This window comes from Pleurodeles waltl, unplaced genomic scaffold, assembly GCF_031143425.1.
Source record: "Pleurodeles waltl isolate 20211129_DDA unplaced genomic scaffold, aPleWal1.hap1.20221129 scaffold_91, whole genome shotgun sequence".
In the NCBI taxonomy this organism is placed as follows: Eukaryota; Metazoa; Chordata; class Amphibia; order Caudata; family Salamandridae; genus Pleurodeles; species Pleurodeles waltl.
This window is the reverse complement of record NW_027150403.1, coordinates 869691-894578: the sequence shown is the minus strand read 5'-3', so window position 1 is coordinate 894578 and position 24888 is coordinate 869691. Positions and strand designations below refer to the sequence as shown.

At 48.8% G+C, this 24888-nt stretch overlaps 3 non-coding genes across 3 annotated transcripts; all 3 read right to left on the bottom strand.

The window, feature by feature from the left end:
- Positions 1 to 9823: 9823 nt before the first annotated feature.
- TRNAP-CGG (transfer RNA proline (anticodon CGG)) lies at positions 9824 to 9895 on the bottom strand. Its single transcript has one exon. It is a non-coding gene; the product is annotated as a tRNA-Pro (tRNA).
- A 7088-nt stretch (positions 9896 to 16983) lies between these two features.
- On the bottom strand, positions 16984 to 17055 carry TRNAP-CGG (transfer RNA proline (anticodon CGG)). The gene has a single exon. It is a non-coding gene; the product is annotated as a tRNA-Pro (tRNA).
- Positions 17056 to 24142: 7087 nt separating this feature from the next.
- On the bottom strand, positions 24143 to 24214 carry TRNAP-CGG (transfer RNA proline (anticodon CGG)). Its single transcript has one exon. It is a non-coding gene; the product is annotated as a tRNA-Pro (tRNA).
- Positions 24215 to 24888: the final 674 nt, after the last annotated feature.

The following is a 24888-nucleotide window of genomic DNA, read 5'->3' as shown; positions in this document are numbered from 1 at the left end:
AAAAAAACAGAACAAGAAACAAGGCACATGCACGACCACCGAGGGATGCAGATAACTTTTTATCATCCTGCAATAGTAAAGCACATTTTACACAGGTCACAAGTTTTTAAAGGTCATTTCTGTCTAAGTGTGCATTGAGAGAGACTGAGGTTTTAGTGAGCAAACACAAAAGCTACTGCTGCCCAGTGTCGAACCGGGGACCTTTTGCGTGTGAGGCAAATGTGATAACCACTACACTACAGAAACAAGCTTGCTGGCTTGACTGAAGGAGCACAGTTCCCCTCATATGTTTGCCCGATTTCCTCTATACTTGATCAGCAGTTGCTCAGAATGCGAGGGGTAAGTGTGAAAATTGCAGCGGTGTCAGCCAGCATGCATACACTCAGACGTCCTGAAAAGTCACAGCTGCGGGCAGAGACAGACAAATATCTGATGCCTAAATGCCAGGAACGCAAGCCTGTGAAATCATCACACAGGGCGCACTGAGAGCAAGCAGTGTGATCTCTGGAGGCGGGGCAGGAGCCCTTTAAAACTTGTTCGCGCTCCCGCCGTCGCTGGAAGCGCTGTGTGATCTCTGGAGGCGGGGCAGGAGCCCTTTAAAACTTGTTCGCGCTCCCGCAGTCGCGGGAAGCGCTGTGTGATCTCTGGAGGCGGGGCAGGAGCCCTTTAAAACTTGTTCGCGCTCCCGCCGCGCGGGACACGCGCGGGCGAAGCCCGGGCCAAGGGTGGGCCCGTCCTGCGCCCGTCAGCGGCTGACAGAGGCTGGGCTGGGCCACCCCCCTAACATCTATCTCCCAAGAAGGCCATATTGTACTCAGTCCCTTTTGCTAGTTCCTACTCTGTCTCCCCAGTCAGCTGCTCCATTTAATCTGACACCTTATCATTTAACCCTGCACCTACACTAACACCAGATGGGCAAAAGGAAAGCAATAGAGGCAGGGGCCGGGGCAGTACTAAAAGCCAATCGAAAAAGGCATAAGCATGCTGCTAGCGATTGCGTTATGGATAGAATCGACTCTCTCCTGGGCGAATGCAACGGAATACTAACTAGCCCCCAGGGAAACATTTCTATTGCAACTGGGGAGGGGCCCACTTCAACTAGCAGGAAGGAAGGTTCCATGAAAATCGCTGAGATTTTCATGAAACGTGGGCAACAAGTTACTGACACTACAGGGGCGGGTGAAAGTAGGAACGTTATCACCCATGCGGCCCCCTCCCTAGCAGAAGACCTACCACTTGCCATCAACGATTCCATCCAGCTCAGTAACCGCTTCAATCCCCTAACCAACCTCCCTGAATCACTCGACGACATCAACCCAGACACCCTGGCAGATGGGCCAGCAGCAACCAACACACACTCTCCTCATGTAACCCCACAGCATATCGAATACATACAAGCTCTAAGGAAGGAAGTCACAGAACTCAAGCATATGGTTAACTCATTACTTGCAATAGTAAAACAGCTAACCCACGCAAATAACACGACCACCAGTAACCTTGCCCAAAATCCAATCCTATCAGGCATCACAACAAACTCGCCCAACTCCTCTGCTTCTAGCCACGCTGGCCCTCACCCTACCAAAGAAAAGACCATGAACTCCCACCAGTCTCCCCTCTTCCACAATTTAGGCATAGGAAATTCACTAGACATCTATCATAATACCCTCAAACCCATGAGCAACACCGCCTCAAAATACTCTACGCAACCTGCCACTGACCAGTCCCATTTAGGTAATATAGTTCTAATGGTTAACGTTCCCAAGTTAACCACATTGGCGCGCAAGGAAGGGGTAGACTCTATCAAAAACAAGGCAATCCACTGGATTCGCCATGTTAGAGGCTGCCGATCCATAATACGTGAGGACCTAATTACCGTAGTACGACGGCCAGACCCGGGAACTCACTTTGATATCCTAAAACTGACACTCAAGAACAGGACCATGGCGAACAATCTGGTGGCCCTAGACGCAAGAACAAGCCCACCTGCACACTCACGCATCCAGTTTAAACAGCCCAGGTCACCCACGCTCCACGAGGAACGCCCGAGTTACCACCCGGCAGAAAACCTATCCCCTCTTGGTAAACATGATTGACTCACAGCCCCACCTAAAATCTATGCAGGCAAACCTTGCAACCTTCCAACATCCATCACCCCCAGATCCTCTTTTTACCCCACCACTGTCTGTCCATGTATTCACCCCCCTACCCATGATACCGCGACCATTTCCGGCTCACCGAGCAATCATGACAACGATGCTCCACCCATCTTGCAGGCACATTGCCCACCAAACCTAGAGCTGCTGTCTAGGCCCGCAAGCATCTCCTTGATCAGGACCAGGCCTGTTCCAACAGAGGAACATCACCAACCACCACAAACCTCACGGGCAAACATTGGCATCAACCCATCCCTGCTCCCCCAGCCACATCTGCCAAACCAACCCCTGACAGCCAACCTCAAAAACCCCGGGCATTTAGGTAGGACAACTCAGTCACAATCTGGGGTACGACTTGTCTCATGGAACGTGGCAGGTCTGAAATCTATTCTTCCCCTTCCATCCTTCTCCTCATTTATTGACGAACATGACATATGTCTCCTACAGGAAACATGGTCACTCGACCCACTCTTCCGAACAGGCTACTCAAATTTCCACATCCCCGCTGTGGCCAGCACGAGAGGCAGGCCCTCAGGGGGTCTGACCATCTGGATCAAAACATCACTTAGCTGCCATATATCACAGCTACCTACCGCCTCTCCCGACCTGTTAGGCCTTCGTCTATCCTTTGGGCCTGACTCTGTGGTGAACATCTTTAATATCTACGCTCGAGGGGTCAGGGGGGGTCAAGTCTCCAAAACCCTCTGCGCCCTCGTAGCCCTCTTACAAAATTATCCCCGCCATCATAAAACCATTGTGGCTGGGGACTTCAACGTCACATTCGAACCCCTTGACTGGGACGATCTCAGGTCCACCCGCGAGGAAGATCAAGTCTGGTCTATCCCCGCCCTGTCCATTGCACCCATCAAAAGGTGGACGTCGGTTGCGATTCAGGTAAAATCATTGACCATGGAGTTTGGACTCAGGGCGCTAAATGGCAGAACTAATTCAGACACCAACGGTAGTCACACATACAACAAAACGAACCACACCAGCAGAATCGATTATTGCCTATTCGATATAAGATTATGGCCTCTAGTCATCGATATGACAATCATCGAAAGGACCGAAAGTGATCACAACCCTCTTTCTGTCCACACATTAGCCCTAGGTAACCTCCCAGCCACGTCTAACCCCGCCGCAGTAGCACCCGAGGGTATTAACCTGGCCAACAACAAAAGACACCTAAAATGGGTCAATATTGTGGCCCGGCCCGCACTCATCAATGCTGCCAACAACACCCTAAAATCCACACTAAGGGACCTAGAGGCAGGTTCTGCAACACCCCACCAGGAAATTAGCTCAATCCACACCTCCTGCTTTAGGGATATCGCAACCCACTTCTCAGCACCCCCAGCCCACGACGACAAACGACCCAAAGCCAGGCACCGCTGGTTCAACAAAACGTGCCGGTCCCTAAACAAGCGCCTAGTTCAAGCCATTAAATCCAAGGACCCCATCGCCATCCGCGTAGCTAGGAAGTCCTATAAATCTGCAATATGCATAGCCAAGCGTGATCAAGATAGCAAATGGTGGACATCACTCAGCGACGCTGTGCGCGAGAGAAATTATAGTCTGTTCTGGTCCCTGGCAGCGCGAGGCCCAGAAACCAGTGGTTTGGACATCACAACCAATATTGCCCCAAGAGACTGGATAGCCCACTTTAGTAGTCTGTACTCCCCTGATCATGATAGCCCCACCTCTGTTTGTACGGGCCCCCTCCTATTTCACTCGTTAGCACCAACCACCGCAGCACCCCTGTTGTTCTCCCAAAGTGATATAACTTACTCTCTAAGCATTCTAAAACGCGGCAGGGCCCCTGGTTCAGACTGCGTCCCAGCAGACCTATTCTCAACAGACCTAGCATCCTGGTCAAGATATCTCACCATTCTAGCTAACGCAATAGCATCTGGGGCGCCAATTCCCGACTCTTGGAAAGCGGTCATTGTTATTCCAATCTTTAAAAAGGGCGACAGATCTCTTCCCTGTAACTATAGACCCATTAGGCTAATTGACTGTGTCCAAAAAGTCTTCTGCCACTGCCTCCTAGGGAAGATAGAAGAATGGATAATTGACCACGATATCCTTAGCCCCCTCCAAGCCGGTTTCCGAAAGAAGATTTCCACCACTGATCAAGCCCTCAGATTCCTATTATTATATTGGAAAACAGTGTTCATCGGTAAAGGCAGCCTTTATGTAGCTTTCGTGGATCTCAAATCTGCTTTTGACCTAGTACCTCGCAACAAACTGTGGGTCACTCTCTCTCGGATGGGAATCCCGGAACACATCCTTGCCATTTTGATACGACTCCACGAGGACAACTACGCACAAGTCAGGTGGGGCAACAAGGACCAACTTACCGATAGAATCCACGTCTCTAGGGGTGTGCGGCAAGGTTGCGTACTTGCCCCGACCCTCTTTTCCCTGTACATCAACGAAATTGTCCCCTCCCTCCTCAGACTGCAGGCTGACGCACCTTCACTTGGCACACAAAAAATCCCAGTCTTACTCTTTGCCGATGACACTCTCTTGATATCTAAGACCCCTAGTGGTCTAAGGAAACTCCTTGCGTGCTTCGAGCATTTCTGTTCATCCCAGGGACTCGAAATCAACGCAACGAAAACCAAACTAATGACCCTTAATCCCCACAGATCTTTCAAAGGGAAATTTACTCTAGAGGGCTCCTCACTCGAGAAGGTGGGCATTTTCAGCTACCTGGGCATAACACTCACTGACAACATGTCCTGGAAGCCACACATAGGAAAACAAGCCCTTAAATTAAGACAAACAACTGGGGCTCTACTAAAAAACTTCCACCTCTCACACACAAAACCAATTCGCCCAGCATTACAATTATACGAAGCCCAGGCAGTTTCCTCAGCGCTCTACGGGGCTGAACTTTGGGGTTATACCAAAACCCAAGACCTAACCACCGCTGAAAACAACTTCTTAAGAAACCTTGTGTCCCTTCCGCTAAGCACCCCACTGTTCCCTCTTTTCAAGGACCTCGGCATCAAACGCATTGGTCACAAAGCCCGCCTGCGACCTCTGCTGTACTGGCGGCGTCTCTGGACCACTCCGGAACTTGTCATCTTCACCGAAGCTCTACAGGTCATCCTAAAAGCCGACCACCTGCACAGAATCCCCTGGCTACGATCCATCAAGGATTTACTCCACTCTATCAAGCTCGATGATCTCTGGAACTCACCAGCCACGTCAGTCTTTCCCTCGAAAAGCGAACTAAAGAAACTTTACTGGCAAAGGGCCAACAACGAAGACACTCGGGCTGCACTCCACACTACATTATCTTGTGACTTTGCCAACCTAAAAGAGTCATGCAAGTACGAAACTTTTTGGGACCTAATCACGGCCCCAAGGGAAAGGAAACTGTACTTCCAGCTCCGCATTGGAACACTCCCATTAAGACTTTTCACCAGCAGCTGGTCACACAACGAATCCACCGCATGCCCTGCTTGCAAAGCCCCCGTGGAGAATCTCCCTCACCTCCTTTTTGCATGCCCCGCGTATACTGCCCCCCGTAGGAAATGGCTGGCCCCGGCATGCAGACTACTGGGAGCACGCTGCTCTGCGCTAGCTCTGCGAATCCTTAGATCAGACACCAGGCCAACGCTAGTGATCGCTATCGCCAAATTCCTCGGAGCTAGTTGGCTTATTAGAGGGAAAACTCTCCTGGACAAAGACTCCAAATAAGACTGTCCCAACATCCTGCAGAGTGCATTTCACTTCATTTCATTTTTTCTAATTTCATTCCATTTTATTCTATCTCATTTTTATTCCATTTTAATTTTTATTTATATTTCATTCCCTTTTATCACCATATTTACCTGCAAATTTATTTTATCATGTGCATTTATTTGTATTTATTACTGCTCACGCTTTTTTGGCTCTTGTAGCCGCAATAAAGCTTCTTTGAATTGAATTGAATTGAGAGCAAGCAGGAAGGAAGCCAAGGCATTGTAATCCATTTTTCGCCTGAGGCAAAAAATATGTTTTGCGCAACAATGCTTCGAGTGGAATGAGAAATGTTGAGGGGTTGTGAATTTTGAGCAGGATTTGATTGTTTTCCGCTAAAATGGGCTCGTCTGGGATTTGAACCCGGGACCTCTCGCACCCGAAGCGAGAATCATACCCCTAGACCAATGAGCCTGGGGACAGAAGCGCTACGGCTCCCACCCTGCTCCGAGGGTTGGTGGCAGAGAGTGGGAGACTACATCCCAAAGCAAGAAACGCCACATGGTGCTCTCTTCTGCAGTATGACTAGAGTCATTTGCATGGTCGTCATCGAACATGACATAAAAAGCCTCTATCCTTTAGACATTTTGTCCCAGATTTACAAGAAAATGACTGAGCGCGACGCTGTGCCAAATTTGCAAGCCCCACGCTCCGTCATTTTCGAAATGCAGGGAAGCGCCGTATTTAGTAGAATACAGCGCACCCCTGTGCTTCCCCCTGCGCCAGATCTAAATTAGCTGCTGAGCGCCAACGCAGCCGTTCTTGCACCATGGTACAAGGATGACTGCGTTGAGGGGGAAATTGTTTTTGTGCAGGAAGGGACACCTTCCTGGCCAAAAGAAAAATCTTCAATGGTGATTTGCTCTTACTTCTATGTATGCTGCAGAATGCAGCACACATAGAAAGAGAAAAAACGAGGAGAAATGAAAACATTTCTCCTCAGTGCGCCACTCTAACGATACCCCTGGGATGGCGTTGGATTTTGGAGCTGACGCAGATTTACGACAACTCCTAAATCTGGAGCAGCATCAAAATGCTATGGTGTTGCTGTGGCACACTCACAGCAACACCCATTGCACGCCCCTTCCAGGGAAAGCGCTGAATGCTAAGGTGCCGTATTTACAAGGTGGTGTTAAGCCACAAAAAGTGGCTGAACGCCATCTTGTAAATACCGCGCAGTGCATAGTGCCACCGGGGCGTCACTAAAAGTGATGCTCCGTTGGCGATTGGGCCTTGTAAGTCTGGCACCTTATTTGCTCAAGGTGCGTGTTCTTGGTGAGGGCAGGAAAGCTATTTTCGCTCTCATACCTTCCTTCCTTGGCTGGCTTGAATGCGGTAGGCTCAGGCTTCAATGCAAAGGTCAAACAGTGAGCAACTGACTGACGTAAGCTGGAGCAACTCCTCTTGGTGAGCTGTGACAGATGCCCCAGGAGCGTAGTACCTCACGATGGTGAGGGATAGACACAGTCTCTTTTATCTCAGCTTGCCTGTCAGCTGAGTCAGGAAATGCAAATACTGGGAAAAAGCCCAGCGACTTGCTGTTTTTGCTTGGCTTCGAACCAGGGACCTTTTGCATGTGAGGTGCGCATGATAACCACTACACTACACAAACAGACACACTTGCCGGTTTGCTTCATGTGGCTATGCATTGTACTGGAACCACCACACTATGGAAACAGAGACACCTGCTTGCTTTATGTGGCTCTGCATTGGACTGGGATGCAAGGACTGAGGGCCAATGTTCATGACGCTCAAAGCTGAGCCTTCCGGAACACGATCTCTTGCCTTGGAAGAAAGGAACTGGCATCACTTTCATTCCAAGAGGTGATTTCAGAACTGGACCCGAAATTACCATGGAGAAGCACTGTGCATTTAATGTTCCTATGAGCACTGCTGCTCCAGCACAGAAAAGCAGTTGCAAAGAAATCTCGCATACCTTCATGATGCTGAACCGTCTCAACGCAGGTATAAAGCATGTATTGCATTGCAACATGACATCTTACAAGAGTGAAAAGCAGAAATACTCCTGTTTAAAACACAGACTGAACCTATAAAGGTAAGGGTTTGTCTGGGATTTGAACCAAGGTCCTCTCACACCCGAAGCGAGAATCATACCCCTATACCAACTAGACTGCTGCTGCAGAGGCATTTGAAACATCTTCTGAAGCGTCTTTCAGAAAAGCAGGGCCATTCGGAGGCTCTCTCTCTAAGCGTGCCATAGCAATTGATGTTTTCTGTCAAGGATTTTTTGTTTGTCTCTAGCAAGGAAAGAGGTAGTCAAGATGCCCTGTGCCAGTGAGCTGAACTAGGGCACTGATGTGAAAAGCAGACCCTTTCTGGTAGTTGTAACCCTCTGCAAGTCCTGGACCCTTGCACCTTAGACTTCCAGACCAGAAGCACTGAAGGGCCTGCTAGCTCTTGAGCCAGAGAAGCATGCCTCTTGGATTCAAGCACACTTGCTCACTCAGCGCTCGATCAGGCTCGATTTATAGTAGTGGCTCATAGGCCTGAAACACTCACCTGGGAGACGCGGGGTGGCTGATTTCCCGGAATGGCCCTTGATGGGGAAATCACCTCCTTTCCCCCGCCTCATTTCAGAATTGTGTGCAAGTCGCAAGACAGTGTTCAGGGGTTCATGGGTACTGCCTACTCCCAGCTGCCTCTCTGTCTTCTTCATGTAAATTGCAAGTCACGAGGAGGCACCATTGCCAATATGCTCCGCCCACCTAACCAAGAAACCCAGTTTGAGCTTGTCTGCCTGTGTTGTTGCAGGGGCAGTGTCTTCTTTGCCCAAAAGGTGGCAGGAGAGACTCACTTCAAACGATAGAATCAACTGCTTAAGTAGAAACCAGCATGGTAGTTACTGTCATAAAGTGCAGCTCTAACAGAAGGTGTGCCTGAGATGCCCCTTCCAGTAATACACAGAATTTTGATTGAGGGCCCAGCCGATGGGTTGGTGGATTTCTCCTCACATGCCACAGCAGCTTCCAAAGATAGTGGTGTGAGGAGCTGGCTGTGCAAGCAGAGCAAGATTTAAGGTAAGAAAACACACCTGTTAGGAGTGGGATTTGAACCCACGCCTCCATGAAGAGACCAGAAGGCTCAGCTTCACTGAAGATCAAGCTCTCTTGAGTCTGGCACCTTAGACCACTCGGCCATCCTGACAGCCAAAACATTGTGCAGGTCTGACTCTTCAGTCTGCACTTGTTGATGCTGCCGCTTGCAATGTTCCTATCAAAGTCACAGCTTTAAAGGCCCCACAATATAACATGGCCAAGAAAAAAAAAAAAAACAGAACAAGAAACAAGGCACATGCACGACCACCGAGGGATGCAGATAACTTTTTATCGTCCTGCAATAGTAAAGCACATTTTACACAGGTCACAAGTTTTTAAAGGTCATTTCTGTCTAAGTGTGCATTGAGAGAGACTGAGGTTTTAGTGAGCAAACACAAAAGCTACTACTGCCCAGTGTCGAACCGGGGACCTTTTGCGTGTGAGGCAAATGTGATAACCACTACTCTACAGAAACAAGCTTGCTGGCTTGACTGAAGGAGCACAGTTCCACTCATATGTTTGCCCGATTTCCTCTATACTTGATCAGCAGTTGCTCAGAATGCGAGGGGTAAGTGTGAAAATTGCAGCGGTGTCAGCCAGCATGCATACACTCAGACGTCCTGAAAAGTCACAGCTGCGGGCAGAGACAGACAAATATCTGATGCCTAAATGCCAGGAATGCAAGCCTGTGAAATCATCTCACAGGGCGCACTGAGAGCAAGCAGGAAGGAAGCCAAAGCATTGTAATCCATTTTTCGCCTGAGGCAAAAAATATGTTTTGCGCAACAATGCTTCGAGTGGAATGAGAAATGTTGAGGGGTTGTGTATTTTGAGCAGGATTTGATTGTTTTCCGCTAAAATGGGCTCGTCCGGGATTTGAACCCGGGACCTCTCGCACCCGAAGCGAGAATCATACCCCTAGACCAACGAGCCTGGGCACAGAAGCGCTACGGCTCCCACCCTGCTCCGAGGGTTGGTGGCAGAGAGTGGGAGACTACATCCCAAAGCAAGAAACGCCACATGGTGCTCTCTTCTGCAGTATGACTAGAGTCATTTGCATGGTCGTCATCGAACATGACATAAAAAGCCTCTATCTTTTAGACATTTTGTCCCACATTTACAAGAAAATGACTGAGCGCGACGCTGTGCCAAATTTGCAAGCCCCACGCTCCGTCATTTTCAAAATGCAGGGAAGCGCCGTATTTAGTAGAATACAGCGCACCCCTGTGCTTCCCCCTGCGCCAGCTCTAAATTAGCTGCTGAGCGCCAACGCAGCCGTTCTTGCACCATGGTACAAGGATGACTGCGTTGAGGGGGAAATTGTTTTTGTGCAGGAAGGGACACCTTCCTGGCCAAAAGAAAAATCTTCAATGGTGATTTGCTCTTACTTCTATGTGTGCTGCAGAATGCAGCACACATAGAAAGAGAAAAAACGAGGAGAAATGAAAACATTTCTCCTCAGTGCGCCACTCTAACGATACCCCTGGGATGGCGTTGGATTTTGGCGCTGACGCAGATTTACGACAACTCCTAAATCTGGAGCAGCATCAAAATGCTATGGTGTTGCTGTGGCACACTCACAGCAACACCCATTGCACGCCCCTTCCAGGGAAAGCGCTGAATCCTACGGTGCCGTATTTACAAGGTGGTGTTAAGCCACAAAAAGTGGCTGAACGCCATCTTGTAAATACCGCGCAGTGCATAGTGCCACCGGGGCGTCACTAAAAGTGATGCTCCGTTGGCGATTGGGCCTTGTAAGTCTGGCACCTTATTTGCTCAAGGTGTGTGTTCTTGGTGAGGGCAGGAAAGCTATTTTCGCTCTCATACCTTCCTTCCTTGGCTGGCTTGAATGCGGTAGGCTCAGGCTTCAATGCAAAGGTCAAACAGTGAGCAACTGACTGACGTAAGCTGGCGCAACTCCTCTTGGTGAGCTGTGACAGATGCCCCAGGAGCGTAGTACCTCACGATGGTGAGGGATAGACACAGTCTCTTTTATCTCAGCTTGCCTGTCAGCTGAGTCAGGAAATGCAAATACTGGGAAAAAGCCCAGCGACTTGCTGTTTTTGCTTGGCTTCGAACCAGGGACCTTTTGCATGTGAGGTGCGCATGATAACCACTACACTACACAAACAGACACACTTGCCGGTTTGCTTCATGTGGCTATGCATTGTACTGGAACCACCACACTATGGAAACAGACACACCTGCTTGCTTTATGTGGCTCTGCATTGGACTGGGATGCAAGGACTGAGGGCCAATGTTCATGACGCTCAAAGCTGAGCCTTCCGGAACACGATCTCTTGCCTTGGAAGAAAGGAACTGGCATCACTTTCATTCCAAGAGGTGATTTCAGAACTGGACCCGAAATTACCATGGAGAAGCACTGTGCATTTAATGTTCCTATGAGCACTGCTGCTCCAGCACAGAAAAGCAGTTGCAAAGAAATCTCGCATACCTTCATGATGCTCAACCATCTCAACGCAGGTATAAAGCATGTATTGCATTGCAACATGACATCTTACAAGAGTGAAAAGCAGAAATACTCCTGCTTAAAACACAGTCTGAACCTATAAAGGTAAGGGTTTGTCTGGGATTTGAACCAAGGTCCTCTCACACCCGAAGCGAAAATCATACCCCTATACTAACTAGACTGCTGCTCCAGAGGCATTTGAAACATCTTCTGAAGCGTCTTTCAGAAAAGCAGGGCCATTCGGAGGCTCTCTCTCTAAGCGTGCCATAGCAATTGATGTTTTCTGTCAAGGATTTTTTGTTTGTCTCTAGCAAGGAAAGAGGTAGTCAAGATGCCCTGTGCCAGTGAGCTGAACTAGGGCACTGATGTGAAAAGCAGACCCTTTCTGGTAGTTGTAACCCTCTGCAAGTCCTGGACCCTTGCACCTTAGACTTCCAGACCAGAAGCACTGAAGGGCTGCTAGCTCTTGAACCAGAGATGCATGCCTCTTGGATTCAAGCACACTTGCTCACTCAGCGCTCGATCAGGCTCGATCAGGTGAGATTGATAGTAGTGGCTCATAGGCCTGAAACACTCACCTGGGAGACGCGGGGTGGCTGATTTCCCGGAATGGCCCTTGATGGGGAAATCACCTCCTTTCCCCCGCCTCATTTCAGAATTGTGTGCAAGTCGCAAGACAGTGTTCAGGGGTTCATGGGTACTGCCTACTCCCAGCTGCCTCTCTGTCTTCTTCATGTAAATTGCAAGTCACGAGGAGGCACCATTGCCAATATGCTCCGCCCACCTAACCAAGAAACCCAGTTTGAGCTTGTCTGCCTGTGTTGTTGCAGGGGCAGTGTCTTCTTTGCCCAAAAGGTGGCAGGAGAGACTCACTTCAAATGATAGAATCAACTGCTTAAGTAGAAACCAGCATGGTAGTTACTGTCATAAAGTGCAGCTCTAACAGAAGGTGTGCCTGAGATGCCCCTTCCAGTAATACACAGAATTTTGATTGAGGGCCCAGCCGATAGGTTGGTGGATTTCTCCTCACATGCCACAGCAGCTTCCAAAGATAGTGGTGTGAGGAGCTGGCTGTGCAAGCAGAGCAAGATTTAAGGTAAGAAAACACACCTGTTAGGAGTGGGATTTGAACCCATGCCTCCATGAAGAGACCAGAAGGCTCAGCTCCACTGAAGATCAAGCTCTCTTGAGTCTGGCACCTTAGACCACTCGGCCACCCTGACAGCCAAAACATTGTGCAGGTCTGACTCTTCAGTCTGCACTTGTTGATGCTGCCGCTTGCAATGTTCCTATCAAAGTCACAGCTTTAAAGGCCCCACAATATAACATGGCCAAGAAAAAAAAAAAAAAAACAGAACAAGAAACAAGGCACATGCACGACCACCGAGGGATGCAGCTAACTTTTTATCGTCCTGCAATAGTAAAGCACATTTTACACAGGTCACAAGTTTTTAAAGGTCATTTCTGTCTAAGTGTACATTGAGAGAGACTGAGGTTTTAGTGAGCAAACACAAAAGCTACTGCTGCCCAGTGTCGAACCGGGGACCTTTTGCGTGTGAGGCAAATGTGATAACCACTACACTACAGAAACAAGCTTGCTGGCTTGACTGAAGGAGCACAGTTCCCCTCATATGTTTGCCCGATTTCCTCTATACTTGATCAGCAGTTGCTCAGAATGCGAGGGGTAAGTGTGAAAATTGCAGCGGTGTCAGCCAGCATGCATACACTCAGACGTCCTGAAAAGTCACAGCTGCGGGCAGAGACAGACAAATATCTGATGCCTAAATGCCAGGAATGCAAGCCTGTGAAATCATCACACAGGGCGCACTGAGAGCAAGCAGGAACGAAGCCAAGGCATTGTAATCCATTTTTCGCCTGAGGCAAAAAATATGTTTTGCGCAACAATGCTTCGAGTGGAATGAGAAATGTTGAGGGGTTGTGTATTTTGAGCAGGATTTGATTGTTTTCCGCTAAAATGGGCTCGTCTGGGATTTGAACCCGGGACCTCTCGCACCCAAAGCGAGAATCATAGCCCTAGACCAACGAGTCTGGGCACAGAAGCGCTACGGCTCCCACCCTGCTCCGAGGGTTGGTGGCAGAGAGTGGGAGACTACATCCCAAAGCAAGAAACGCCACATGGTGCTCTCTTCTGCAGTATGACTAGAGTCATTTGCATGGTCGTCATCGAACATGACATAAAAAGCCTCTATCCTTTAGACATTTTGTCCCAGATTTACAAGAAAATGACTGAGCGCGACGCTGTGCCAAATTTGCAAGCCCCACGCTCCGTCATTTTCAAAATGCAGGGAAGCGCCGTATTAAGTAGAATACAGCGCACCCCTGTGCTTCCCCCTGCGCCAGCTCTAAATTAGCTGCTGAGCGCCAACGCAGCCGTTCTTGCACCATGGTACAAGGATGACTGCGTTGAGGGGGAAATTGTTTTTGTGCAGGAAGGGACACCTTCCTGGCCAAAAGAAAAATCTTCAATGGTGATTTGCTCTTACTTCTATGTGTGCTGCAGAATGCAGCACACATAGAAAGAGAAAAAACTAGGAGAAATGAAAACATTTCTCCTCAGTGCGCCACTCTAACGATACCCCTGGGATGGCGTTGGATTTTGGCGCTGACGCAGATTTACGACAACTCCTAAATCTGGAGCAGCATCAAAATGCTATGATGTTGCTGTGGCACACTCACAGCAACACCCATTGCACGCCCCTTCCAGGGAAAGCGCTGAATGCTAAGGTGCCGTATTTACAAGGTGGTGTTAAGCCACAAAAAGTGGCTGAACGCCATCTTGTAAATACTGCGCAGTGCATAGTGCCACTGGGGCGTCACTAAAAGTGATGCTCCGTTGGCGATTGGGCCTTGTAAGTCTGGCACCTTATTTGCTCAAGGTGTGTGTTCTTGGTGAGGGCAGGAAAGCTATTTTCGCTCTCATACCTTCCTTCCTTGGCTGGCTTGAATGCGGTAGGCTCAGGCTTCAATGCAAAGGTCAAACAGTGAGCAACTGACTGACGTAAGCTGGCGCAACTCCTCTTGGTGAGCAGTGACAGATGCCCCAGGAGCGTAGTACCTCACGATGGTGAGGGATAGACACAGTCTCTTTTATCTCAGCTTGCCTGTCAGCTGAGTCAGGAAATGCAAATACTGGGAAAAAGCCCAGCGACTTGCTGTTTTTGCTTGGCTTCAAACCAGGGACCTTTTGCATGTGAGGTGCGCATGATAACCACTACACTACACAAACAGACACACTTGCCGGTTTGCTTCATGTGGCTATGCATTGTACTGGAACCACCACACTAAGAAACAGATAGATCTGCTTGCTTTATGTGGCTCTGCATTGGACTGGGATGCAAGGACTGAGGGCCAATGTTCATGACGCTCAAAGCTGAGCCTTCCGGAACACGATCTCTTGCCTTGGAAGAAAGGAACTGGCATCACTTTCATTCCAAGAGGTGATTTCAGAACTGGACCCGAAATTACCATGGAGAAGCACTGTGCATTTAATGTTCCTATGAGCACTGCTGCTCCAGCACAGAAAAGCAGTTGCAAAGAAATCTCGCATACCTTCATGATGCTGAACCGTCTCAACGCAGGTATAAAGCATGTATTGCATTGCAACATGACATCTTACAAGAGTGAAAAGCAGAAATACTCCTGTTTAAAACACAGACTGAACCTATAAAGGTAAGGGTTTGTCTGGGATTTGAACCAAGGTCCTCTCACACCCGAAGCGAGAATCATACCCCTATACCAACTAGACTGCTGCTGCAGAGGCATTTGAAACATCTTCTGAAGCGTCTTTCAGAAAAGCAGGGCCATTCGGAGGCTCTCTCTCTAAGCGTGCCATAGCAATTGATGTTTTCTGTCAAGGATTTTTTGTTTGTCTCTAGCAAGGAAAGAGGTAGTCAAGATGCCCTGTGCCAGTGAGCTGAACTAGGGCACTGATGTGAAAAGCAGACCCTTTCTGGTAGTTGTAACCCTCTGCAAGTCCTGGACCCTTGCACCTTAGACTTCCAGACCAGAAGCACTGAAGGGCCTGCTAGCTCTTGAGCCAGAGAAGCATGCCTCTTGGATTCAAGCACACTTGCTCGATCAGGCTCGATCAGGCGAGATTTATAGTAGTGGCTCATAGGCCTGAAACACTCACCTGGGAGACGCGGGGTGGCTGATTTCCCGGAATGGCCCTAGATGGGGAAATCACCTCCTTTCCCTCGCGTCATTTCAGAATTGTGTGCAAGTCGCAAGACAGTGTTCAGGGGTTCATGGGTACTGCCTACTCCCAGCTGCCTCTCTGTCTTCTTCATGTAAATTGCAAGTCACGAGGAGGCACCATTGCCAATATGCTCCGCCCACCTAACCAAGAAACCCAGTTTGAGCTTGTCTGCCTGTGTTGTTGCAGGGGCAGTGTCTTCTTTGCCCAAAAGGTGGCAGGAGAGACTCACTTCAAACGATAGAATCAACTGCTTAAGTAGAAACCAGCATGGTAGTTACTGTCATAAAGTGCAGCTCTAACAGAAGGTGTGCCTGAGATGCCCCTTCCAGTAATACACAGAATTTTGATTGAGGGCCCAGCCGATGGGTTGGTGGATTTCTCCTCACATGCCACAGCAGCTTCCAAAGATAGTGGTGTGAGGAGCTGGCTGTGCAAGCAGAGCAAGATTTAAGGTTAGAAAACACACCTGTTAGGAGTGGGATTTGAACCCACGCCTCCATGAAGAGACCAGAAGGCTCAGCTTCACTGAAGATCAAGCTCTCTTGAGTCTGGCACCTTAGACCACTCGGCCATCCTGACAGCCAAAACATTGTGCAGGTCTGACTCTTCAGTCTGCACTTGTTGATGCTGCCGCTTGCAATGTTCCTATCAAAGTCACAGCTTTAAAGGCCCCACAATATAACATGGCCAAGAAAAAAAAAAAAAAACAGAACAAGAAACAAGGCACATGCACGACCACCGAGGGATGCAGATAACTTTTTATCGTCCTGCAATAGTAAAGCACATTTTACACAGGTCACAAGTTTTTAAAGGTCATTTCTGTCTAAGTGTGCATTGAGAGAGACTGAGGTTTTAGTGAGCAAACACAAAAGCTACTGCTGCCCAGTGTCGAACCGGGGACCTTTTGCGTGTGAGGCAAAAGTGATAACCACTACTCTACAGAAACAAGCTTGCTGGCTTGACTGAAGGAGCACAGTTCCACTCATATGTTTGCCCGATTTCCTCTATACTTGATCAGCAGTTGCTCAGAATGCGAGGGGTAAGTGTGAAAATTGCAGCGGTGTCAGCCAGCATGCATACACTCAGACGTCCTGAAAAGTCACAGCTGCGGGCAGAGACAGACAAATATCTGATGCCTAAATGCCAGGAACGCAAGCCTGTGAAATCATCACACAGGGCGCACTGAGAGCAAGCAGGAAGGAAGCCAAGGCATTGTAATCCATTTTTCGCCTGAGGCAAAAAATATGTTTTGCGCAACAATGCTTCGAGTGGAATGAGAAATGTTGAGGGGTTGTGTATTTTGAGCAGGATTTGATTGTTTTCCGCTAAAATGGGCTCGTCCGGGATTTGAACCCGGGACCTCTCGCACCCGAAGCGAGAATCATACCCCTAGACCAACGAGCCTGGGCACAGAAGCGCTACGGCTCCCACCCTGCTCCGAGGGTTGGTGGCAGAGAGTGGGAGACTACATCCCAAAGCAAGAAACGCCACATGGTGCTCTCTTCTGCAGTATGACTAGAGTAATTTGCATGGTCGTCATCGAACATGACATAAAAAGCCTCTATCCTTTAGACATTTTGTCCCACATTTACAAGAAAATGACTGAGCGCGACGCTGTGCCAAATTTGCAAGCCCCACGCTCCGTCATTTTCAAAATGCAGGGAAGCGCCGTATTTAGTAGAATACAGCGCACCCCTGTGCTTTCCCCTGCGCCAGCTCTAAATTAGCTGCTGAGCGCCAACGCAGCCGTTCTTGCACCATGGTACAAGGATGACTGCGTTGAGGGGGAAATTGTTTTTGTGCAGGAAGGGACACCTTCCTGGCCAAAAGAAAAATCTTCAATGGTGATTTGCTCTTACTTCTATGTGTGCTGCAGAATGCAGCACACATAGAAAGAGAAAAAACGAGGAGAAATGAAAACATTTCTCCTCAGTGCGCCACTCTAACGATACCCCTGGGATGGCGTTGGATTTTGGCGCTGACGCAGATTTACGACAACTCCTAAATCTGGAGCAGCATCAAAATGCTATGGTGTTGCTGTGGCACACTCACAGCAACACCCATTGCACGCCCCTTCCAGGGAAAGCGCTGAATCCTACGGTGCCGTATTTACAAGGTGGTGTTAAGCCACAAAAAGTGGCTGAATGCCATCTTGTAAATACCGCGCAGTGCATAGTGCCACCGGGGCGTCACTAAAAGTGATGCTCCGTTGGCGATTGGGCCTTGTAAGTCTGGCACCTTATTTGCTCAAGGTGTGTGTTCTTGGTGAGGGCAGGAAAGCTATTTTCGCTCTCATACCTTCCTTCCTTGGCTGGCTTGAATGCGGTAGGCTCAGGCTTCAATGCAAAGGTCAAACAGTGAGCAACTGACTGACGTAAGCTGGCGCAACTCCTCTTGGTGAGCTGTGACAGATGCCCCAGGAGCGTAGTACCTCACGATGGTGAGGGATAGACACAGTCTCTTTTATCTCAGCTTGCCTGTCAGCTGAGTCAGGAAATGCAAATACTGGGAAAAAGCCCAGCGACTTGCTGTTTTTGCTTGGCTTCGAACCAGGGACCTTTTGCATGTGAGGTGCGCATGATAACCACTACACTACACAAACAGACACACTTGCCGGTTTGCTTCATGTGGCTATGCATTGTACTGGAAACACCACACTATGGAAACAGACACACCTGCTTGCTTTATGTGGCTCTGCATTGGACTGGGATGCAAGGACTGAGGGCCAATGTTCATGACGCTCAAAGCTGAGCCTTCCGGAACACGATCTCTTGCCTTGGAAGAAAGGAACTGGCATCACTTTCATTCCAAGAGGTGATTTCAGAACTGGACCCGAAATTACCATGGAGAAGCACTGTGCATTTAATGTTCCTATGAGCACTGCTGCTCCAGCACAGAAAAGCAGTTGCAAAGAAATCTCGCATACCTTCATGATGCTGAACCGTCTCAACGCAGGTATAAAGCATGTATTGCATTGCAACATGACATCTTACAAGAGTGAAAAGCAGAAATACTCATGCTTAAAACACAGACTGAACCTATAAAGGTAAGGGTTTGTCTGGGATTTGAACCAAGGTCCTCTCACACCCGAAGCGAGAATCATACCCCTATACCAACTAGACTGCTGCTCCAGAGGCATTTGAAACATCTTCTGAAGCGTCTTTCAGAAAAGCAGGGCCATTCGGAGGCTCTCTCTCTAAGCGTGCCATAGCAATTGATGTTTTCTGTCAAGGATTTTTTGTTTGTCTCTAGCAAGGAAAGAGGTAGTCAAGATGCCCTGTGCCAGTGAGCTGAACTAGGGCACTGATGTGAAAAGCAGACCCTTTTTGGTAGTTGTAACCCTCTGCAAGTCCTGGACCCTTGCACCTTAGACTTCCAGACCAGAAGCACTGAAGGGCTGCTAGCTCTTGAACCAGAGAAGCATGCCTCTTGGATTCAAGCACACTTGCTCACTCAGCGCTCGATCAGGCTCGATCAGGTGAGATTGATAGTAGTGGATCATAGGCCTGAAACACTCACCTGGGAGACGCGGGGTGGCTGATTTCCCGGAATGGCCCTTGATGGGGAAATCACCTCCTTTCCCCCGCCTCATTTCAGAATTGTGTGCAAGTCGCAAGACAGTGTTCAGGGGTTCATGGGTACTGCCTACTCCCAGCTGCCTCTCTGTCTTCTTCATGTAAATTGCAAGTCACGAGGAGGCACCATTGCCAATATGCTCCGCCCACCTAACCAAGAAACCCAGTTTGAGCTTGTCTGCCTGTGTTGTTGCAGGGGCAGTGTCTTCTTTGCCCAAAAGGTGGCAGGAGAGACTCACTTCAAACGATAGAATCAACTGCTTAAGTAGAAACCAGCATGGTAGTTACTGTCATAAAGTGCAGCTCTAACAGAAGGTGTGCCTGAGATGCCCCTTCCAGTAATACACAGAATTTTGATTGAGGGCCCAGCCGATGGGTTGGTGGATTTCTCCTCACATGCCACAGCAGCTTCCAAAGATAGTGGTGTGAGGAGCTGGCTGTGCAAGCAGAGCAAGATTTAAGGTAAGAAAACACACCTGTTAGGAGTGGGATTTGAACCCACGCCTCCATGAAGAGACCAGAAGGCTCAGCTCCACTGAAGATCAAGCTCTCTTGAGTCTGGCACCTTAGACCACTCGGCCACCCTGACAGCCAAAACATTGTGCAGGTCTGACTCTTCAGTCTGCACTTGTTGATGCTTCCGCTTGCAATGTTCCTATCAAAGTCACAGCTTTAAAGGCCCCACAATATAACATGGCCAAGAAAAAAAAAAAAAACAGAACAAGAAACAAGGCACATGCACGACCACCGAGGGATGCAGCTAACTTTTTATCGTCCTGCAATAGTAAAGCACATTTTACACAGGTCACAAGTTTTTAAAGGTCATTTCTGTCTAAGTGTGCATTGAGAGAGACTGAGGTTTTAGTGAGCAAACACAAAAGCTACTGCTGCCCAGTGTCGAACCGGGGACCTTTTGCGTGTGAGGCAAATGTGATAACCACTACACTACAGAAACAAGCTTGCTGGCTTGACTGAAGGAGCACAGTTCCCCTCATATGTTTGCCCGATTTCCTCTATACTTGATCAGCAGTTGCTCAGAATGCGAGGGGTAAGTGTGAAAATTGCAGCGGTGTCAGCCAGCATGCATACACTCAGACGTCCTGAAAAGTCACAGCTGCGGGCAGAGACAGACAAATATCTGATGCCTAAATGCCAGGAATGCAAGCCTGTGAAATCATCACACAGGGCGCACTGAGAGCAAGCAGGAACGAAGCCAAGGCATTGTAATCCATTTTTCGCCTGAGGCAAAAAATATGTTTTGCGCAACAATGCTTCGAGTGGAATGAGAAATGTTGAGGGGTTGTGTATTTTGAGCAGGATTTGATTGTTTTCCGCTAAAATGGGCTCGTCTGGGATTTGAACCCGGGACCTCTCGCACCCAAAGCGAGAATCATAGCCCTAGACCAACGAGTCTGGGCACAGAAGCGCTACGGCTCCCACCCTGCTCCGAGGGTTGGTGGCAGAGAGTGGGAGACTACATCCCAAAGCAAGAAACGCCACATGGTGCTCTCTTCTGCAGTATGACTAGAGTCATTTGCATGGTCGTCATCGAACATGACATAAAAAGCCTCTATCCTTTAGACATTTTGTCCCAGATTTACAAGAAAATGACTGAGCGCGACGCTGTGCCAAATTTGCAAGCCCCACGCTCCGTCATTTTCAAAATGCAGGGAAGCGCCGTATTTAGTAGAATACAGCGCACCCCTGTGCTTCCCCCTGCGCCAGCTCTAAATTAGCTGCTGAGCGCCAACGCAGCCGTTCTTGCACCATGGTACAAGGATGACTGCGTTGAGGGGGAAATTGTTTTTGTGCAGGAAGGGACACCTTCCTGGCCAAAAGAAAAATCTTCAATGGTGATTTGCTCTTACTTCTATGTGTGCTGCAGAATGCAGCACACATAGAAAGAGAAAAAACGAGGAGAAATGAAAACATTTCTCCTCAGTGCGCCACTCTAACGATACCCCTGGGATGGCGTTGGATTTTGGCGCTGACGCAGATTTACGACAACTCCTAAATCTGGAGCAGCATCAAAATGCTATGGTGTTGCTGTGGCACACTCACAGCAACACCCATTGCACGCCCCTTCCAGGGAAAGCGCTGAATGCTAAGGTGCCGTATTTACAAGGTGGTGTTAAGCCACAAAAAGTGGCTGAACGCCATCTTGTAAATACCGCGCAGTGCATAGTGCCACTGGGGCGTCACTAAAAGTGATGCTCCGTTGGCGATTGGGCCTTGTAAGTCTGGCACCTTATTTGCTCAAGGTGTGTGTTCTTGGTGAGGGCAGGAAAGCTATTTTCGCTCTCATACCTTCCTTCCTTGGCTGGCTTGAATGCGGTAGGCTCAGGCTTCAATGCAAAGGTCAAACAGTGAGCAACTGACTGACGTAAGCTGGCGCAACTCCTCTTGGTGAGCAGTGACAGATGCCCCAGGAGCGTAGTACCTCACGATGGTGAGGGATAGACACAGTCTCTTTTATCTCAGCTTGCCTGTCAGCTGAGTCAGGAAATGCAAACACTGGGAAAAAGCCCAGCGACTTGCTGTTTTTGCTTGGCTTCGAACCAGGGACCTTTTGCATGTGAGGTGCGCATGATAACCACTACACTACACAAACAGACACACTTGCCGGTTTGCTTCATGTGGCTATGCATTGTACTGGAAACACCACACTATGGAAACAGACACACCTGCTTGCTTTATGTGGCTCTGCATTGGACTGGGATGCAAGGACTGAGGGCCAATGTTCATGACGCTCAAAGCTGAGCCTTCCGGAACACGATCTCTTGCCTTGGAAGAAAGGAACTGGCATCACTTTCATTCCAAGAGGTGATTTCAGAACTGGACCCGAAATTACCATGGAGAAGCACTGTGCATTTAATGTTCCTATGAGCACTGCTGCTCCAGCACAGAAAAGCAGTTGCAAAGAAATCTCGCATACCTTCATGATGCTGAACCGTCTCAACGCAGGTATAAAGCATGTATTGCATTGCAAAATGACATCTTACAAGAGTGAAAAGCAGAAATACTCCTGTTTAAAACACAGACTGAACCTATAAAGGTAAGGGTTTGTCTGGGATTTGAACCAAGGTCCTCTCACACCCGAAGCGAGAATCATACCCCTATACCAACTAGACTGCTGCTGCAGAGGCATTTGAAACATCTTCTGAAGCGTCTTTCAGAAAAGCACGGCCATTCGGAGGCTCTCTCTCTAAGCGTGCCATAGCAATTGATGTTTTCTGTCAAGGATTTTTTGTTTGTCTCTAGCAAGGAAAGAGGTAGTCAAGATGCCCTGTGCCAGTGAGCTGAACTAGGGCACTGATGTGAAAAGCAGACCCTTTCTGGTAGTTGTAACCCTCTGCAAGTCCTGGACCCTTGCACCTTAGACTTCCAGACCAGAAGCACTGAAGGGCCTGCTAGCTCTTGAGCCAGAGAAGCATGCCTCTTGGATTCAAGCACACTTGCTCACTCAGCGCTCGATCAGGCTCGATTTATAGTAGTGGCTCATAGGCCTGAAACACTCACCTGGGAGACGCGGGGTGGCTGATTTCCCGGAATGGCCCTTGATGGGGAAATCACCTCCTTTCCCCCGCCTCATTTCAGAATTGTGTGCAAGTCGCAAGACAGTGTTCAGGGGTTCATGGGTACTGCCTACTCCCAGCTGCCTCTCTGTCTTCTTCATGTAAATTGCAAGTCACGAGGAGGCACCATTGCCAATATGCTCCGCCCACCTAACCAAGAAACCCAGTTTGAGCTTGTCTGCCTGTGTTGTTGCAGGGGCAGTGTCTTCTTTGCCCAAAAGTTGGCAGGAGAGACTCACTTCAAACGATAGAATCAACTGCTTAAGTAGAAACCAGCATGGTAGTTACTGTCATAAAGTGCAGCTCTAACAGAAGGTGTGCCTGAGATGCCCCTTCCAGTAATACACAGAATTTTGATTGAGGGCCCAGCCGATGGGTTGGTGGATTTCTCCTCACATGCCACAGCAGCTTCCAAAGATAGTGGTGTGAGGAGCTGGCTGTGCAAGCAGAGCAAGATTTAAGGTCAGAAAACACACCTGTTAGGAGTGGGATTTGAACCCACGCCTCCATGAAGAGACCAGAAGGCTCAGCTTCACTGAAGATCAAGCTCTCTTGAGTCTGGCACCTTAGACCACTCGGCCATCCTGACAGCCAAAACATTGTGCAGGTCTGACTCTTCAGTCTGCACTTGTTGATGCTGCCGCTTGCAATGTTCCTATCAAAGTCACAGCTTTAAAGGCCCCACAATATAACATGGCCAAGAAAAAAAAAAAAAACAGAACAAGAAACAAGGCACATGCACGACCACCGAGGGATGCAGATAACTTTTTATCGTCCTGCAATAGTAAAGCACATTTTACACAGGTCACAAGTTTTTAAAGGTCATTTCTGTCTAAGTGTGCATTGAGAGAGACTGAGGTTTTAGTGAGCGAACACAAAAGCTACTGCTGCCCAGTGTCGAACCGGGGACCTTTTGCGTGTGAGGCAAATGTGATAACCACTACTCTACAGAAACAAGCTTGCTGGTTTGACTGAAGGAGCACAGTTCCACTCATATGTTTGCCCGATTTCCTCTATACTTGATCAGCAGTTGCTCAGAATGCGAGGGGTAAGTGTGAAAATTGCAGCGGTGTCAGCCAGCATGCATACACTCAGACGTCCTGAAAAGTCACAGCTGCGGGCAGAGACAGACAAATATCTGATGCCTAAATGCCAGGAACGCAAGCCTGTGAAATCATCACACAGGGCGCACTGAGAGCAAGCAGGAAGGAAGCCAAGGCATTGTAATCCATTTTTCGCCTGAGGCAAAAAATATGTTTTGCGCAACAATGCTTCGAGTGGAATGAGAAATGTTGAGGGGTTGTGTATTTTGAGCAGGATTTGATTGTTTTCCGCTAAAATGGGCTCGTCCGGGATTTGAACCCGGGACCTCTCGCACCCGAAGCGAGAATCATACCCCTAGACCAACGAGCCTGGGCACAGAAGCGCTACGGCTCCCACCCTGCTCCGAGGGTTGGTGGCAGAGAGTGGGAGACTACATCCCAAAGCAAGAAACGCCACATGGTGCTCTCTTCTGCAGTATGACTAGAGTCATTTGCATGGTCGTCATCGAACATGACATAAAAAGCCTCTATCCTTTAGACATTTTGTCCCACATTTACAAGAAAATGACTGAGCGCGACGCTGTGCCAAATTTGCAAGCCCCACGCTCCGTCATTTTCAAAATGCAGGGAAGCGCCGTATTTAGTAGAATACAGCGCACCCCTGTGCTTCCCCCTGCGCCAGCTCTAAATTAGCTGCTGAGCGCCAACGCAGCCGTTCTTGCACCATGGTACAAGGATGACTGCGTTGAGGGGGAAATTGTTTTTGTGCAGGAAGGGACACCTTCCTGGCCAAAAGAAAAATCTTCAATGGTGATTTGCTCTTACTTCTATGTGTGCTGCAGAATGCAGCACACATAGAAAGAGAAAAAACGAGGAGAAATGAAAACATTTCTCCTCAGTGCGCCACTCTAACGATACCCCTGGGATGGCGTTGGATTTTGGCGCTGACGCAGATTTACGACAACTCCTAAATCTGGAGCAGCATCAAAATGCTATGGTGTTGCTGTGGCACACTCACAGCAACACCCATTGCACGCCCCTTCC